This window comes from Penaeus monodon, chromosome 16, assembly GCF_015228065.2.
Source record: "Penaeus monodon isolate SGIC_2016 chromosome 16, NSTDA_Pmon_1, whole genome shotgun sequence".
NCBI lineage: Eukaryota > Metazoa > Arthropoda > Malacostraca > Decapoda > Penaeidae > Penaeus > Penaeus monodon.
The window spans coordinates 46,808,868-46,826,764 of record NC_051401.1 but is presented as its reverse complement, the minus strand read 5'-3'; the positions used below and the strand labels follow the sequence as shown (position 1 = coordinate 46,826,764).

The 17,897-nt window shown below is 33.6% G+C and overlaps 1 protein-coding gene across 1 annotated transcript in view; it reads left to right on the top strand.

Annotated features, from left to right (window-relative positions):
* Positions 1 to 17,897, top strand: part of LOC119583073 (metal transporter CNNM4-like) — a gene marked incomplete in the record, with an annotated part of 31,460 nt that overhangs the window by 5,084 nt on the left and 8,479 nt on the right.

Sequence of the window (17,897 nt, the reverse complement as noted above, 5' to 3'; positions counted from 1 at the left end):
GTTTCTTATCTTTGTACTTCTCTCTTTATAGTTCATTAGGTAAATTTCACAAAAAAAAAAAAATCCCAATACATCCTGGTGTAAATCTATGGTGAAAGACATATTTTTGTAAAGAATATATATTAAGCAAAACTTTTTTTTTCTCTCTCTCTCTCTCTTCTCTCTCTCCAATACATACAAGTAAACTTCACTTTGTTAGATAGTTTGGTATTATTATCAAATGTATATCATGTGCAAAGTGGTAATGACATACATTTTCCCATACATATATGGGAGCTTTTTCCATAACCATGCATTAATAACAATCTAACCATTTATCCCTCTACAATCTTATGTTCTATACTAAACTTCTAACAGCCATATTTTATGTTTTTTTCAATACCAGCTTAATGTTATGAATAAGACAGCAATGATTAAAGACAATTTTTTCATCATAGTTATCAATATTTATATATTTATTCGTGATCATGAAGGTTCCCTGCTTCTAATTTGACATGTGATACATAATGAGGTTTAGTGCCTATTCCTTTTCCACAAGAGAGGTATAGACTGTTAAAACCATTCAAATATTACAGCAAGCAGTGCACACAGTCTGATACAGGTTTCATAGATCGACTGTACTGTTTCATTCATGGAAGGAATTGTTAAACAAAATTTTATTCTAAAAAGGAATTATGAGGCATTGCATTTATTCCATTTTATATTCGTACCTTTTAGAAAGATGCACGATACTTTATCAAATACAAAAAGGAAGTATGGTGGCTGACCATCAATAGGTTTTATCTGTATTTTGTCTTTTGTAATATGGTTTGCAGTAATGTAGTGAGATTTTAGCCGTTTTAGTGTGGAAAGGAAAATATGAATATCGTTTTTTCCTAGCATAAGGATGTGCATGAATACTATACAGTAATAACTTATGAATACCATATTGGTACTGAATAGTGTAGTGTTCCATTTTCCACATTATGCTAAGTTTCTGAAGAGAATGTGCTCGCTTGAATCTTATTTCCAGACCTCCATGAAGTGTACATAGTTGCTGTTGATAGTCTGCTATATTATATGGAGTATTTTTGATGAATGTTACAACTGCAATATACTGGTATATTCTGAGATATGGACTTGAAAGAAATTTAACATTTTAAGGTATGGACATTAATGTACAAAGGAATAATAAAGTATACCCTAAAATGGAATGTCATTAACCTTCATGGAATACTTAGATATTTATATTATACAGAAGAGTTGACAGAAGCTATACTGAGTGACATCTAAAATTTATGCCACAAATAGATTAAGGATAATTCCTTTTTTTTTTCTTTTTTTTTTCCCCATCATGAACTGCTTTTTGAGAGACAAAAAGATCATTTGCATTCTAATATTATTTAGGGATAATGTCGATAAGTAATTAAGAATCAATCCTTTCCTAAACAGAAACACAGTAGACCAAATAAATGTTAACGTTGTATACACATCTATATTTGTGGTGATTTCAATAGGAGCAGATAGATGATGAGGGGGTGTCCTAGTGTTCACTGTATACACTTCAATGAATCTATTCATGTTATGCTGAAACAAAGCCTACAAATATACATACACAAATACATACAACTTGATGATAATGACATAATTAAAATAGTCAATGAAGGGGGTTTCCAATACTAAGACTGCATTCTTTTTCAAGTGATTTATGATCTTTCACACTGATTTTTGCTTCACCTAAGGATACAAAGTTAATAAGTCACATTTGTGACTGTGTGGTTTGTTTAATCCTTCAGGGTCCCATGCTATTCCATACATGTACAGAAATCCCTCCCAGCATTTGCAATCACTCAAACCAACATTGTCAGTAAATGATAAATACAAACATTTTTGTCTCTCTTTATCATTACTGACTAGTTTATTGGGTAAAACATTTTTTTCAAGATCTAGATTAATAAAAAAAAAGTATGCCACAATCATGCAGAAGTCAGAATATATAAGTATATATTTTTTATATAACAGAGCAAAATAATATGTAAATATAAATAAAAGAACTATAATAAACTAGTGCTGAAGGTTTCACACTAAAATAATAAGAAAAAAAATACAACAAATACAAAGAAATACATTTACTGCAGAGAAAACAAGAGACCAGCATTTATGACCCTAAGTATGTTACACAACTGTATTTCATATTAATGTTGTAAGACGGAGTGAGTGAGGTCTGTGGGTGGTTGGTAGGGGGTTTGGGGTTTGTTTGTTTGTGTGTGTGTGTGAGAGTGAGAGTGAGAGTGAGAGTGAGAGTGAGAGTGAGAGTGAGAGTAGAGTAGAGTAGAGTAGAGTAGAGTAGAGTAGAGTAGAGTAGAGTAGAGTATGAGTATGAGTATGAGTATGAGTATGAGTATGAGTATGAGTATGAGTATGAGTATGAGTATGAGTATGAGTATGAGTGTGAGTGTGAGTGTGAGTGTGAGTGTGAGTGTGAGTGTGTGTTTGTATGTATAATGTATGTATGATGTATGTATGATGTATGTATGTATGTATGTATGTATGTATGTATGCATGTATGCATGGCATGTATGTATATTGTATGTGGATGGGTGAGTGGCTACATGTGTATATGCATATGTTGTCTGTTTCTTAATGTGCATTTGATAGTGTGTGAAAGTGTGCATGTGCAAGTGCATGTGGGTTTGTGTGCATTAGTGAATGAATAAGTAATTACATGAGTCACTGAGAGACTGTGTGCACAGAACTATGTGACAAGATTTCTTACTGTCATATCTACGTTTCCAGGAGAAGAATCAATGCACTGCCAATAACGGTAAACTATTCACCAGCTTTGTACAATGCTGAAGAGAAATATTGAGCCCCTGCATTGAGTAAATAATAAATAAAAACAAGGGCTGAAATGTATATAGAAGCGTGAATCCGTCCAAACATAATGTAATTTGATGGTGTATACTTACATACATTATATTACATATATATGAACGTGTGTAAGCAAAACCAGAAAGTGTTTGTAGTGTATTCGTGAAATATACGAGTAATGTGTGTGCGACTACGTGATTTTCCGTGTAGTTTACATACACGGTAGTTTTATTTACATACATACACGGGTTATGGTACTTATGAAACCCATTACTTCTCTTCTGAGGTTTCTTGAAGATTTTCGAGTCATATTAAACAGTGAATTAATTAAGTATCCCATCAGTATCGGCTGTGTGTCTTAAGCAATCAAACAGGTTATTCAACCCCGTCTGAGAACGAAACACATTCTTTAAATCCCTTCTTTAAAGGCAAGAAATAAAAATCTGTGCGCCGAGTTGGGTTTGTTTATTTACACTTTTTGAACAAATACGGACGCACTGCAAATCTGTTAATTCATGCTTGAAATCAACGAAATTGTGAAGTTATAAAGCATTTTAATTTATTTTATTGGAAGAACACTTTATAGACTTATCACCAGAGGAGTTTATTAGTTTGGTGGTCAATCAATTTGTTATATTAGGTCCGTAGGAATGCCGCCTGAAAATCCACCATCGGGGACTTCTCAATACATATGTTTTAGCATACACGAATATATAGAAATGCAATTTATTCTTTACCCTCATAAAAAAAAATTAAAGTGAATTTATCCTGTATAGCATATAGTTTGTTCATGGTTTAAAACTTCCAACTGCCGTTATAAGCAAGTCGCGTTGCTATAGATTCCTCGCCAAAATGCGTCGCCAACTTGATTGGTGATTCATGACATTGATAATTGCGATGCCAATTTAATATCATTGAGCTCTCACATCTCAAAGCGCGTGCATTACTCCCATTGCTGCGGCATTTACCCAGCAAACATTCCTGTAGAGCGACAACACTAAATAATGGAAAATAGTAAAATAAAGAAAAAAAATATTTTGATATAAGTGCGCGATTTGAATTCCAACGGTTTTGAATATTACTATTCGTCCTTGTTATGAGAGATTCTTGTTGTCATGATCAATACGGTTTTCCTAACTAATAATATTGTTTGCAAAACATGTTCATATTTTCCCCCACAATTTTGACGTCGAACATTTTTTGACGTGACGGTTTGAACGAGAGAAAAAAAATATGCATCAATTACCATGGACATTATTTCTTTTATGTCGTCCGAAATATGTAGAGCATTATACTGTTAATTCCGACGCATTAATTGTTATTTAAAGACAAAAACACGAAAAACAACAGATTTATTTAAACGGACCAATGACATTCGAAATTGTCGACTGCCCACAGCAACGGAGGAAAACAATTGTAAATAAACCCATTTCTCCTCGAATAAATCATATCCACACACCCCAAACCCCATTTTAGAACCATAAATTAATTAAATGAGCCGATATATATCTAAAAACAGGAGTAAAAGCCTTAATTAGCGTAGAAATAACGTAAATTTCCCTCCGCGTTTGGTTCCTCCTTCAACTTCAAAATTGAGGCGATAACATGGCGGTCGCTCTCTACCCTGCAACCTGAGAGCTCGTAATATTTTCTCTCTTTTCGGTCCCGTGTTGCATTACGACGCGTGACGCACCTGTTGGTAAGTGGGGGAGGGATTGGAGAAGAGGGGGAATGCGTGAAAAGGGAGGGAGACGGAGGAGATAAAGGAGAGAGACGAGAAAAGGAAAGTTGGACTTGGCGGGGTTTTGGGTCGGAGCGAAACTGCACGATTGGAAATTGAAAGAAAAACAATTCATTTTATTATTTTTTTCCTCGTATTTTCCTCCCCGCGTTCGGTGCATTTTTGGTGTGGTTAAGATCAGCCGAAGGTCAGAAAAAGGACCAAATTTAGCGATATATGAGTGGAAGATGTGGTGTTGATGGCCTTTTGTTGTGTTGCATCATTGTGCTGATTCGACCTTTTTTTTTTTTCCTTTTTCTTTTTTTTTTTTCTTCTTTTTTTGGGTGAGAATTATTCTCTCGATTTGTAATTCGTGTTAATTAATTTCGAGAGACGCAGTATTGGCGAGTTTAGAGAGAGAGAGAGAGTTGAGTGTTGTGAATTGGACCCCAAGACGACAAGAGAGAAACACGTTAGCCTATTAAAAATAAACACAGATAAAACTTTCAAATGTTTATAGATGATCTCCAGAAGGTGAGAGTAAGACCATATTTATTTATCAACATCTGTGAGCCTCTCCCAAGCCCAGTGATGCGTTGGCCTCGGCTCTCCGGCAAAGGCAAACAAGCTATGGTCTCGCGCATTTCAGCAACCGGCAATTTTGTGTGAATTAAGGAGCTGATCCAAGCGATTTACATGCGGATGCAAATGTCGATGATGTCCCGAGGGGGGGTTAGTCGGCCGTCGCTATCATCAAAGGCAGAAAATGGAGTAATGGCAGTGTTGAATGATTTCCAAGTGTGTTTCATCATGTTTTGTGTTTTAATTCCGTTATTTTTCGTTATTGAAGGTAATCAAGAAAGATAATGTAAACAAGAACGTAGAAATGTGAGGTTGACAACGAGGCATAATCACGACCTGTAGGTTCCAGAGGTTGCCATCCAGAGTACAAATATGAATACATGTAAAAAAGGATAAATAAATTGATAGAAAAAAATAATAATAATAATAATAAAGAATAAATACATTTTTAAAAATGTATTGTTAAATAAATAAAAAAAAAGCTAGTTTCATGTTAAACATTTGAAAGTCGTGCAGAATACCAACACATTCACATCACTTGTTTGGGAGAATACACTTGTGATGACACGCAACTGTTTATATATTGAATGATGCAGCCCCCTTTTTATATTATTATATTATTATTATTATTATTATTATTATTACTATTGTTGTTGTTGTTGTATTGTTATTATTGTTGTTGTTATTATTATTATTATTATTATTATTATTATTATTATTATATTACAACGTAATGTTTCTTTATCTTTTAATTCTCTATTTATTTATTAGTTGTTTATATACTTTTATTATCAAAATGGTCTAGTTCACTCACTGTTGATTGTCATGTAATTTGTTGTGATATATAATGGTTTTGCATTAGCAACTGATTGCTGTCAAATAGTGCTTTCATTATGCATAATGAATGCTTGTGGAATAATGTCTCCACATTACTGTACTTACTGCCACTTAAATGAAAATATATCTAGATGTTATATCGTTATTTTGTCTATTTGTCTGTATTTCTAGGCTCAAAAATGTTTAAAACCAGATTTAGAGGAAGAAGAAATAGCATAGATTTATATTTAACTCATGAGAAACAGGTGATTAGGCCTAATCTCTAGACATGGCACTTGTCCAAAAATAACCAGGTGGGATTCTTTTCTCCACTAAACTCTAAAAGAAAAAGTATCAGAATGTTTTGTGAATGTTTCTTTTAAGTTAGTTAGATTTATTGATTTTTTAGATTATTCTTATTCTTATTATTATGATTATTATTATTATTGTGAATAATGTTTTTATAGGTCTGAGGAGGAGGACCCACCCCTTCCCCCTGGTCTTTGGTGAATTGATAAGCGTGAATATTTACAAAAGTGATATTGGCTTTTGAAATGATTCTCTCTCTCTCTCTCTCTCTCTCTCTCTCTCTCTCTCTCTCTCTCTCTCTCTCTGTGAAATAGCACACAGTAAAATAACTGCCATGACCTTGAAATCTGACAACAACCAATAAAAGAGCTTGGATTGGTTTCCTCTTTGATGATAACTTGCCTCTCAGGTCAATACGCTCATATCTATCTATTATATAATGCATTTAGTGGTATTTTTTTGGCCAGAGTCAGAGTGCTGATAGGAGCCGTGGCAATTAGCAGGCATCCAGGTGTCCTAGACATTTACCTTGAGAAAGGCGAATTTGCAAGTTATTTAATTTTTCTTAGTATTTGTTTTAACGTAATTGATCTCTGTGTCTTGGTCTCTGTCAGTAACGATGCTACAAGACAAAGCAGTACAAATTATTTGAATTAATGACTTTGACAGCTGTTGTTAATTTGGTCTCTCTCCCTCTTCAAAATTTGAACACCTATGTCTCCATTAAGATTGCTTTCTCTTAAAGATACAAATTTCCTTCTTTTTTCATATTGCATATTGTCTGTAGTTATTATTATTATATTGTTCATAATTAAAATTTCTTTTTTCTCTCTCTTTCAGGTTAACACTTGCATGCATCTCCTGTGGCCACCAAAATGCGACAAACGTCCCCATCCAGGATTTGGAGGCCCGCTTCTCCGTCTTCCTCAACCCCATTCGTGACCTGACCAAAAACTGGGAAGTGGACATAGCAAAGGTCAGGATTAGTTTGAGCTAAAGAATATTTTATTACAGCCCTCAAAGGTTCATTGACACTATATTTTTTTATAATGCTGTTAACAATAATAGTGGACATGGCATTTATGTCATACCATCTCATTATCATAAGCTTAACCCATTGCCGACGGGTGGCATGTACGTACATGCCATGGCATGGCGGGATCATCTGCCGGGGGCACGTACGCACATGCCATAGAGTATGCATGGACATGCCATGAGGTTTTTTTTTTTTTTTTTTTTTTTTTTTTTTTTTTTTTTTTACAATCACGGCAAAAGATTATTTTTTGCCAGTGAAAGTGTGATTAAGTCGGTTCTAACACTTTCTCATTTTTACCATGCAACAAACAAAAAAAATGCAACAAACCGACAATTTCAACTCCATGATACCACACACTGCTTATTTTATTCGGACTATAGACCGAATAATGATCAACTATGGAGTCTATATAAGAACAAAAATACCCTTCAGTCTGATTTATCAGGAAGTTTGGCAAGTAGAGACTGTAAAAAATAATGAAAATTGAAAATACAACATATCTTCTTAGTATTACAAAGAAACGGCATGGGATGCTGGTATTTGGCATGAGTGGTCGCGCATGCTCGGGCGACGATATAAGCCCCCGGCAGCGAGGCCCCGGCCTCTATGAATGCTATCCGTCAATTATGGGTTAAACATGTAGTTGGTGTTGTAGCTTCCTGGGGGGTATGTATAAAGGAAGAAAATTCTGTGTTTATGTTTATATGCAAATTATACATTATGCTTTGCATAAGAGCACTGAATAGAGATTAAAGTATTAATTTTAAGGAAATTTAGCTGCCCTAAAATATCTATCAGGGATATTTTTTCACACAACAAATACATTAGAAAGCTGATAACTCCTTGAATCTAGGAAGTAGCTTATCACACATTTTAGTGGTGTTTTAAAGTCAGATCAGTGGCCGTTTTTAATGAATAGAAATATGTCTCTTGTGTTTGAAGTTTTTACAAGTATAAACACAGGTCAGAGTTGTGACTGTGTAGTTGGGTATTCATATCTTCATTCTTTTCATTCCTTGCATAGTTTGATGGGGTGAGTAAACATTAATGTTTACTCACCCCATCAAACTATGCAAGGAATGAAAAGAATGAAGATATGAATACCCAACTACACAGTCACAACTCTGACCTGTGTTTATACTTGTAAAAACTTCAAACACAAGAGACATATTTCTATTCATTAAAAACGGCCACTGATCTGACTTTAAAACACCACTAAAATGTGTGATAAGCTACTTCCTAGATTCAAGGAGTTATCAGCTTTCTAATGTATTTGTTGTGTGAAAAAATATCCCTGATAGATATTTTAGGGCAGCTAAATTTCCTTAAAATTAATACTTTAATCTCTATTCAGTGCTCTTATGCAAAGCATAATATATAATTTGCATATAAACATAAACACAGAATTTTCTTCCTTTATACATACCCCCCAGGAAGCTACAACACCAACTACATGTTAACCCATAATTGACGGATAGCATTCATAGAGGCCGGGGCCTCGCTGCCGGGGGCTTATATCGTCGCCCGAGCATGCGCGACCACTCATGCCAAATACCAGCATCCCATGCCGTTTCTTTGTAATACTACGAAGATATGTTGTATTTTCAATTTTCATTATTTTTTACAGTCTCTACTTGCCAAACTTCCTGATAAATCAAGACTGAAGGGTATTTTTGTTCTTATATAGACTCCATAGTTGATCATTATTCGGTCTATAGTCCGAATAAAATAAGCAGTGTGTGGTATCATGGAGTTGAAATTGTCGGTTTGTTGCATTTTTTTTGTTTGTTGCATGGTAAAAATGAGAAAGTGTTAGAACCGACTTAATCACACTTTCACTGGCAAAAAAATAATCTTTTGCCGTGATTGTAAAAAAAAAAAAAAAAAAAAAAAAAAAAAAAAAAAAAAAAAAAAAAACCTCATGGCATGTCCATGCATACTCTATGGCATGTGCGTACGTGCCCCCGGCAGATGATCCCGCCATGCCATGGCATGTACGTACATGCCACCCGTCGGCAATGGGTTAAGCTTATGATAATGAGATGGTATGACATAAATGCCATGTCCACTATTATTGTTAATAGCATTATAAAAAAATATAGTGTCAATGAACCTTTGAGGGCTGTAAATAAAAATATTCTTTAGCTCAAACTAATCCTGACCTTTGCTATGTCCACTTCCCAGTTTTTGGTCAGGTCACGAATGGGGTTGAGGAAGACGGAGAAGCGGGCCTCCAAATCCTGGGATGGGGACGTTTGTCGCATTTTGGTGGCCACAGGAGATGCATGCAAGTGTTAACCTGAAAGAGAGAGAAAAAAGAAATTTTAATTATGAACAATATAATAATAATAACTACAGACAATATGCAATATGAAAAAAGAAGGAAATTTGTATCTTTAAGAGAAAGCAATCTTAATGGAGACATAGGTGTTCAAATTTTGAAGAGGGAGAGAGACCAAATTAACAACAGCTGTCAAAGTCATTAATTCAAATAATTTGTACTGCTTTGTCTTGTAGCATCGTTACTGACAGAGACCAAGACACAGAGATCAATTACGTTAAAACAAATACTAAGAAAAATGAAATAACTTGCAAATTCGCCTTTCTCAAGGTAAATGTCTAGGACACCTGGATGCCTGCTAATTGCCACGGCTCCTATCAGCACTCTGACTCTGGCCAAAAAATACCACTAAATGCATTATATAATAGATAGATATGAGCGTATTGACCTGAGAGGCAAGTTATCATCAAAGAGGAAAACCAATCCAAGCTCTTTTATTGGTTGTTGTCAGATTTCAGGTCATGGCAGTTATTTTACTGTGTGCTATTCACAGAGAGAGAGAGAGAGAGAGAGAGAGAGAGAGAGAGAGAGAGAGAGAGAGAGAGAGAGAATCATTTCAAAAGCCAATATCACTTTTGTAAATATTCACGCTTATCAATTCACCAAAGTCCAGGGGGAAGGGGTGGGTCCTCCTCCTCAGACCTATAAAAACATTATTCACAATAATAATAATAATCATAATAATAAGAATAAGAATAATCTAAAAAAATCAATAAATCTAACTAACTTAAAAGAAACATTCACAAAACATTCTGATACTTTTTCTTTTAGAGTTTAGTGGAGAAAAGAATCCCACCTGGTTATTTTTGGACAAGTGCCATGTCTAGAGATTAGGCCTAATCACCTGTTTCTCATGAGTTAAATATAAATCTATGCTATTTCTTCTTCCTCTAAATCTGGTTTTAAACATTTTTGAGCCTAGAAATACAGACAAATAGACAAAATAACGATATAACACCTAGATATATTTTCATTTAAGTGGCAGTAAGTACAGTAATGTGGAGACATTATTCCCAAAGCATTCATTATGCATAATGAAAGTACTATTTGACAGCAGTCAGTTGGTAATGCAAAAACCATTATATATCAACAACAAATTACATGGACAATCAAACAGTGAGTGAATAGACCATTTGATAATAAAAGTATATAAACAAACTAATAAATAAATAGAGAATTAAAAGATAAAGAAACATTACGTTGGTAATATAATAATAATAATAATAATAATAATAATAATAATAATAACAACAACAATAATAACAATAACAACAACAACAACAATAGTAATAATAATAATAATAATAATAATAATAATAATAATAATAAAAAGGGGCTGCATCATTCAATATAAAACAGTTGCGTGTCATCACAACTGTATTCTCCCAAACAAGTGATGTGAATGTGTTGGTATACTGCACGGCTTTCATTGTTTAACATGAAACTACTTTTTTTTTTTTTTATTTATCAATAAAATTTTTAAAATTTATTTATTCTTTATCTTTATCTTATTTATTTTTATTTATCTATTTATCCTTTTTTACATGTATTCATATTTGTACTCTGGATGGCAACCTCTGGAACCTACAGGTCGTGATTATGCCTCGTTGTCAACCTCACATTTCTACGTTCTTGTTTACATTATCTTTCTTGATTACCTTCAATAACGAAAAATAACGGAATTAAAACACAAAACATGATGAAACACACTTGGAAATCATTCAACACTGCCATTACTCCATATTCTGCCCTTGATGCTAGCGACGGCCGACTAACCCCCCCTTGGGGCATCCTCGACATTTGCATCCGCATGTAAATCGCTTGGAACAGCTCCTTAATTCACACAAAATTGCCTTGCTGAAATACGCGAGACCGTAGCTTGTTTGCCTTTGCCGGAGTGCCGAGGCCAACGCATCACTGGGCTTGGGAGAGAGGCTCACAGATGTTGATAAATAAATATGGTCTTATTTTTACCTTCTGGAGATCATCTATAAACATTTGAAAGTTTTATCTGTGTTTATTTTTAATAGGCTAACGTGTTTCTCTCTTGTCGTCTTGGGGTCCAATTCACAACACTCAACTCTCTCTCTCTCTCTAAACTCGCCAATACTGCGTCTCTCGAAATTAATTAACACGAATTACAAATCCGAGAGAATAATTCTCACCCAAAAAAAGAAAAAAAAAGAAAAAGGAAAAAAAAAAAGGTCGAATCAGCACAATGATGCAACACAACAAAAGGCCATCAACACCACATCTTCCACTCATATATCGCTAAATTTGGTCCTTTTTTCTGACCTTCGGCTGATCTTAACCACACCAATAATGCACCGAACGCGGGGGAGGAAAAATACGAGGAAAAAAATAATAAAATGAATTGTTTTCTTTCAATTTCCAATCGTGCAGTTCGCTCCGACCCAAAACCCCGCCAAGTCCAACTTTCCTTTTCTCGCTTTTCTCCTTTATCTCCTCCGTCTCCCTCCCTTTTCACGCATTCCCCCTCTTCTCCAATCCCTCCCCCACTTACCAACAGGTGCGTCACGCGTCGTAATGCAACACGGGACCGAAAAAGAGAGAAAATATTACGAGCTCTCAGGTTGCAGGGTAGAGAGCGACCGCCATGTTATCGCCTCAATTTTGAAGTTGAAGGAGGATCCAAACGCGGAGGGAAATTTACGTTATTTCTACGCTAATTAAGGCTTTTACTCCTATTTTTAGTTATATATCGGCTCATTTAATTAATTTATGGTTCTAAAATGGGGTTTGAGATGTGTGGATATGATTTATTCGAGGAGAAATGGGTTTATTTACAATTGTTTTCCTCCGTTGCTGTGGGCAGTCGACAATTTCGAATGTCATTGGTCCGTTTAAATAAATTTGTTGTTTTTCGTATTTTGTCTTTAAATGACAATCAATGCGTCGGAAATTAACAGTATAATGCTCTACATATTTCGGACGACATAAAAGAAATAATGTCCATGGTAATTGATGCATATTTTTTTTCTCTCGTTCAAACCGTCACGTCAAAAAATGTTCGACGTCAAATTTGTGGGGAAAAAATATGAACATGTTTTGCAAACAATATTATGAGTTAGGAAAACCGTATTGATCATGATAACAAGAATCTCTCATAACAAGGACGAATAGTAATATTCAAAACCGTTGGAATTCAAATCGCGCACTTATAACAGAATATATTTTTTTTTTTATTTACTATTTTCCATTATTTAGTGTTGTCGCTCTACAGGAATGTTTGCTGGGTAAATGCCGCAGCAATGGGAGTAATGCACGCGCTTTGAGATGTGAGAGCTCAATGATATTAAATTGGCATCGCAATTATCAATGTCATGAATCACCAATCAAGTTGGCGACGCATTTTGGCGAGGAATCTATAGCAACGCGACTTGCTTATAACGGCAGTTGGAAGTTTTAAACCATGAACAAAAACTATATGCTATACAGGATAAATTCACTTTAATTTTTTTTTATGAGGGTAAAGAATAAATTGCATTTCTATATATTCGTGTATGCTAAAACATATGTATGAGAAAGTCCCCGATGGTGGATTTTCAGGCGGCATTCCTACGGACCTAATATAACAAATTGATTGACCACCAAACTAATAAACTCCTCTGGTGATAAGTCTATAAAGTGTTCTTCCAATAAAATAAATTATAATACTTTATAACTTCACAATTTCGTTGATTTCAAGCATGAATTAACAGATTTGCAGTGCGTCCGTATTTGTTCAAAAAGTGTAAATAAACAAACCCAACTCGGCGCACAGATTTTTATTTCTTGCCTTTAAAGAAGGGATTTAAAGAATGTGTTTCGTTCTCAGACGGGGTTGAATAACCAGTTTGATTGCTTAAGACATACAGCCGATACTGATTGGATACTTAATTAATTTGCTGTTTAATATGACTCAAAAATCTTCAAGAAACCTCGGAAGAGAAGTAATGGGTTTCATAAGTACCATAACCAATGTATGTATGTAAATAAAACTACCGTGTATGTAAACTGCACGGAAAATCACGTAGTCGCACACACATTACTCGTATATTTCACGAATACACTACAAACACTTTCTGGTTTTGCTTACACACGTTCATATATATGTAATATAATGTATGTAAGTATACACCATCAAATTACATTATGTTTGGACGGATCACGCATCTATATACATTTCAGCCCTTGTTTTTATTTATTATTTACTCAATGCAGGGGCTCAATATTTCTCTTCAGCATTGTACAAAGCTGGTGAATAGTTTACCGTTATTGGCAGTGCATTGATTCTTCTCCTGGAAACGTAGATATGACAGTAAGAAATCTTGTCACATAGTTCTGTGCACACAGTCTCTCACTGACTCATGTAATTACTTATTCATTCACTAATGCACACAAACCCACATGCACTTGCACATGCACACTTTCACACACTATCAAATGCACATTAAGAAACAGACAAACATATGCATATACACATGTAGCCACTCACCCATCCACATACAAATATACATACATGCATGCATACATGCATACATACATACATACATACATACATACATACATACATACATACATACATACATACATTATACATACAAAACACACACTCACACTCACACTCATACTCATACTCATACTCATACTCATACTCATACTCATACTCATACTCATACTCATACTCATACTCATACTCATACTCATACTCTACTCTACTCTACTCTACTCTACTCTACTCTACTCTACTCTACTCTACTCTACTCTACTCTACTCTCACTCTCACTCTCACTCTCACTCTCACTCTCACTCTCACTCTCACACACACACACAAACAAACAAACCCCAAACCCCCTACCAACCACCCACAGACCTCACTCGCTCTGTCTTACAACATTAATATGAAATACAGTTGTGTAACATACTTAGGGTCATAAATGCTGGTCTCTTGTTTTCTCTGCAGTAAATGTATTTCTTTGTATTTGTTGTATTTTTTTTCTTATTATTTTAGTGTGAAACCTTCAGCACTAGTTTATTATAGTTCTTTTATTTATATTTACATATTATTTTGCTCTGTTATATAAAAAATATATACTTATATATTCTGACTTCTGCATGATTGTGGCATACTTTTTTTATTAATCTAGATCTTGAAAAAAAATGTTTTACCCAATAAACTAGTCAGTAATGATAAAGAGAGACAAAAATGTTTGTATTTATCATTTACTGACAATGTTGGTTTGAGTGACTGCAAATGCTGGGAGGGATTTCTGTACATGTATGGAATAGCATGGGACCCTGAAGGATTAAACAAACCACACAGTCACAAATGTGACTTATTAACTTTGTATCCTTAGGTGAAGCAAAAATCAGTGTGAAAGATCATAAATCACTTGAAAAAGAATGCAGTCTTAGTATTGGAAACCCCCTTCATTGAATATTTTAATTATGTCATTATCATCAAGTTGTATGTATTTGTGTGTATGTATATTTGTAGGCTTTGTTTCAGCATAACATGAATAGATTCATTGAAGTGTATACAGTGAACACTAGGACACCCCCCTCATCATCTATCTGCTCCTATTGAAATCACTACAAATATAGATGTGTATACAACGTTAACCTTTATTTGGTCTACTGTGTTTCTGTTTAGGAAAGGATTGATTCTTAATTACTTATCGACATTATCCCTAAATAATATTAGAATACAAAAAGATCTTTTGTCTCTCAAAAATTGTCTCTCAAAAGGGGGTCAAAAAAAAAAAAAAAAAAAAAAAAAAAAAAGTTACGGGATTATCCTTAATCTATTTGTGGCATAAATTTTAGATGTCACTCAGTATAGCTTCTGTCAACTCTTCTGTATAATATAAATATCTAAGTATTCCATGAAGGTTAATGACATTCCATTTTAGGGTATACTTTATTATTCCTTTGTACATTAATGTCCATACCTTAAAATGTTAAATTTCTTTCAAGTCCATATCTCAGAATATACCAGTATATTGCAGTTGTAACATTCATCAAAAATACTCCATATAATATAGCAGACTATCAACAGCAACTATGTACACTTCATGGAGGTCTGGAAATAAGATTCAAGCGAGCACATTCTCTTCAGAAACTTAGCATAATGTGGAAAATGGAACACTACACTATTCAGTACCAATATGGTATTCATAAGTTATTACTGTATAGTATTCATGCACATCCTTATGCTAGGAAAAAAACGATATTCATATTTTCCTTTCCACACTAAAACGGCTAAAATCTCACTACATTACTGCAAACCATACTACAAAAGACAAAATACAGATAAAACCTATTGATGGTCAGCCACCATACTTCCTTTTTGTATTGATAAAGTATCGTGCATCTTTCTAAAAGGTATGAATATAAAATGGAATAAATGCAATGCCTCATAATTCCTTTTTAGAATAAAATTTTGTTTAACAATTCCTTCCATGAATGAAACAGTACAGTCGATCTATGAAACCTGTATCAGACTGTGTGCACTGCTTGCTGTAATATTTGAATGGTTTTAACAGTCTATACCTCTCTTGTGGAAAAGGAATAGGCACTAAACCTCATTATGTATCACATGTCAAATTAGAAGCAGGGAACCTTCATGATCACGAATAAATATATAAATATTGATAACTATGATGAAAAAATTGTCTTTAATCATTGCTGTCTTATTCGTAACATTAAGCTGGTATTGAAGAAAACATAAAATATGGCTGTTAGAAGTTTAGTATAGAACATAAGATTGTAGAGGGATAAATGGTTAGATTGTTATTAATGCATGGTTATGGAAAAAGCTCCCATATATGTATGGGAAAATGTATGTCATTAAACACTTTGCACATGATATACATTTGATAATAAATACCAAACTATCTAACAAAGTGAAGTTTACTTGTATGTATTGGAGAGAGAGAAAGAGAGAGAGAGAGAAGAAAAAAAAAAACAGTTTTGCTTAATATATATTTCTTTACAAAAAATATGTCTTTCACCATAGATTTACACCAGGATGTATTGGGGATTTTTTTTTTTTTGTGAAATTTAACATAATGAACTATAAAAAGAGAGAAGTACAAAGATAAGATAGGAACTAACACTGGGGTAAGCAAATTCATGATTTTATTATGGAAATTGATACTCACAAGGACTGCATATAATTCACAAAATTTGGATGGTTTAATTAATTAAATTTTGTATTTCAGTTTCAAGAAGCATCAACAGGCAGTACTGTTGACACTCAAAATAACATGATCATAAATTATAGTGATAGAAATTCTATTAATCAATAATTGCATTTGTTAGTACAGCATATTTTCTTTTAATAAAATATTATATAGTTAATACATTAACTTCTTATTTAGTGAAAACTGGAATTAATGAAATCTTTCACCACTGCTTGCTTTCAGGGAATAAATAGTATATTGAAAGCCAAGCAATATATATATATATATTATTTTAGCTATGAAATAACTTACACAAACGTAATTTACCCCCAAAACCTAAATACGAAAAAAGGTATGAATTTGCCTAGGTTGAACAGAAAACTGTGTATATTTGAATTTATATCCCTTTGGAAATCCTAACTTTAATGTGTTATTAAAAAAAAAAAAATCATAAAAAAGATATTTACTTTAAGGAATTAGAAGATTAACGTTTTATATAATCTGAGAAAACACTGCAGTTCCTATACACAAGTATGTATACATTTGTTATTTATGATTTAGAAGATCTGAGAAAAGGTCTTGTCCCATTTACTTTACCACTCTTGACAAATTTTGTCAGTGTAAATTCTTTTGTTACAAACACAGACATGTTTGTAAGAATTATGAAAACTGAAAGAAGGAAGTTCCGGACAACTGATTCCTGTTACACACATTTCAGCTTGCAAATGAGATCCATATTATTTACTTTTACATTTTCATAAATCTTAAAGCAGTAATGAGATCTATCAAAGAATGAATGAATGCGATAATAATTTTTTTTTTTTTTAAGAATATTTTTTAAAAGTTCTTTTTCAAATGCTGTAATTATTCCTTATCTAATAACATAAAACTTTCTGTAAATGTTATCTACAAAGAGTAAGTAGATTATATTCTTTATATCTGTGTTTAACAACTTTTTAAAGTACATTTTGCATAACAAAAAACTGTCATATTCAAGCCAGAAATATATCTTATATTTTATTTCATATACATGTTATTTAACAGACAACCTAACAG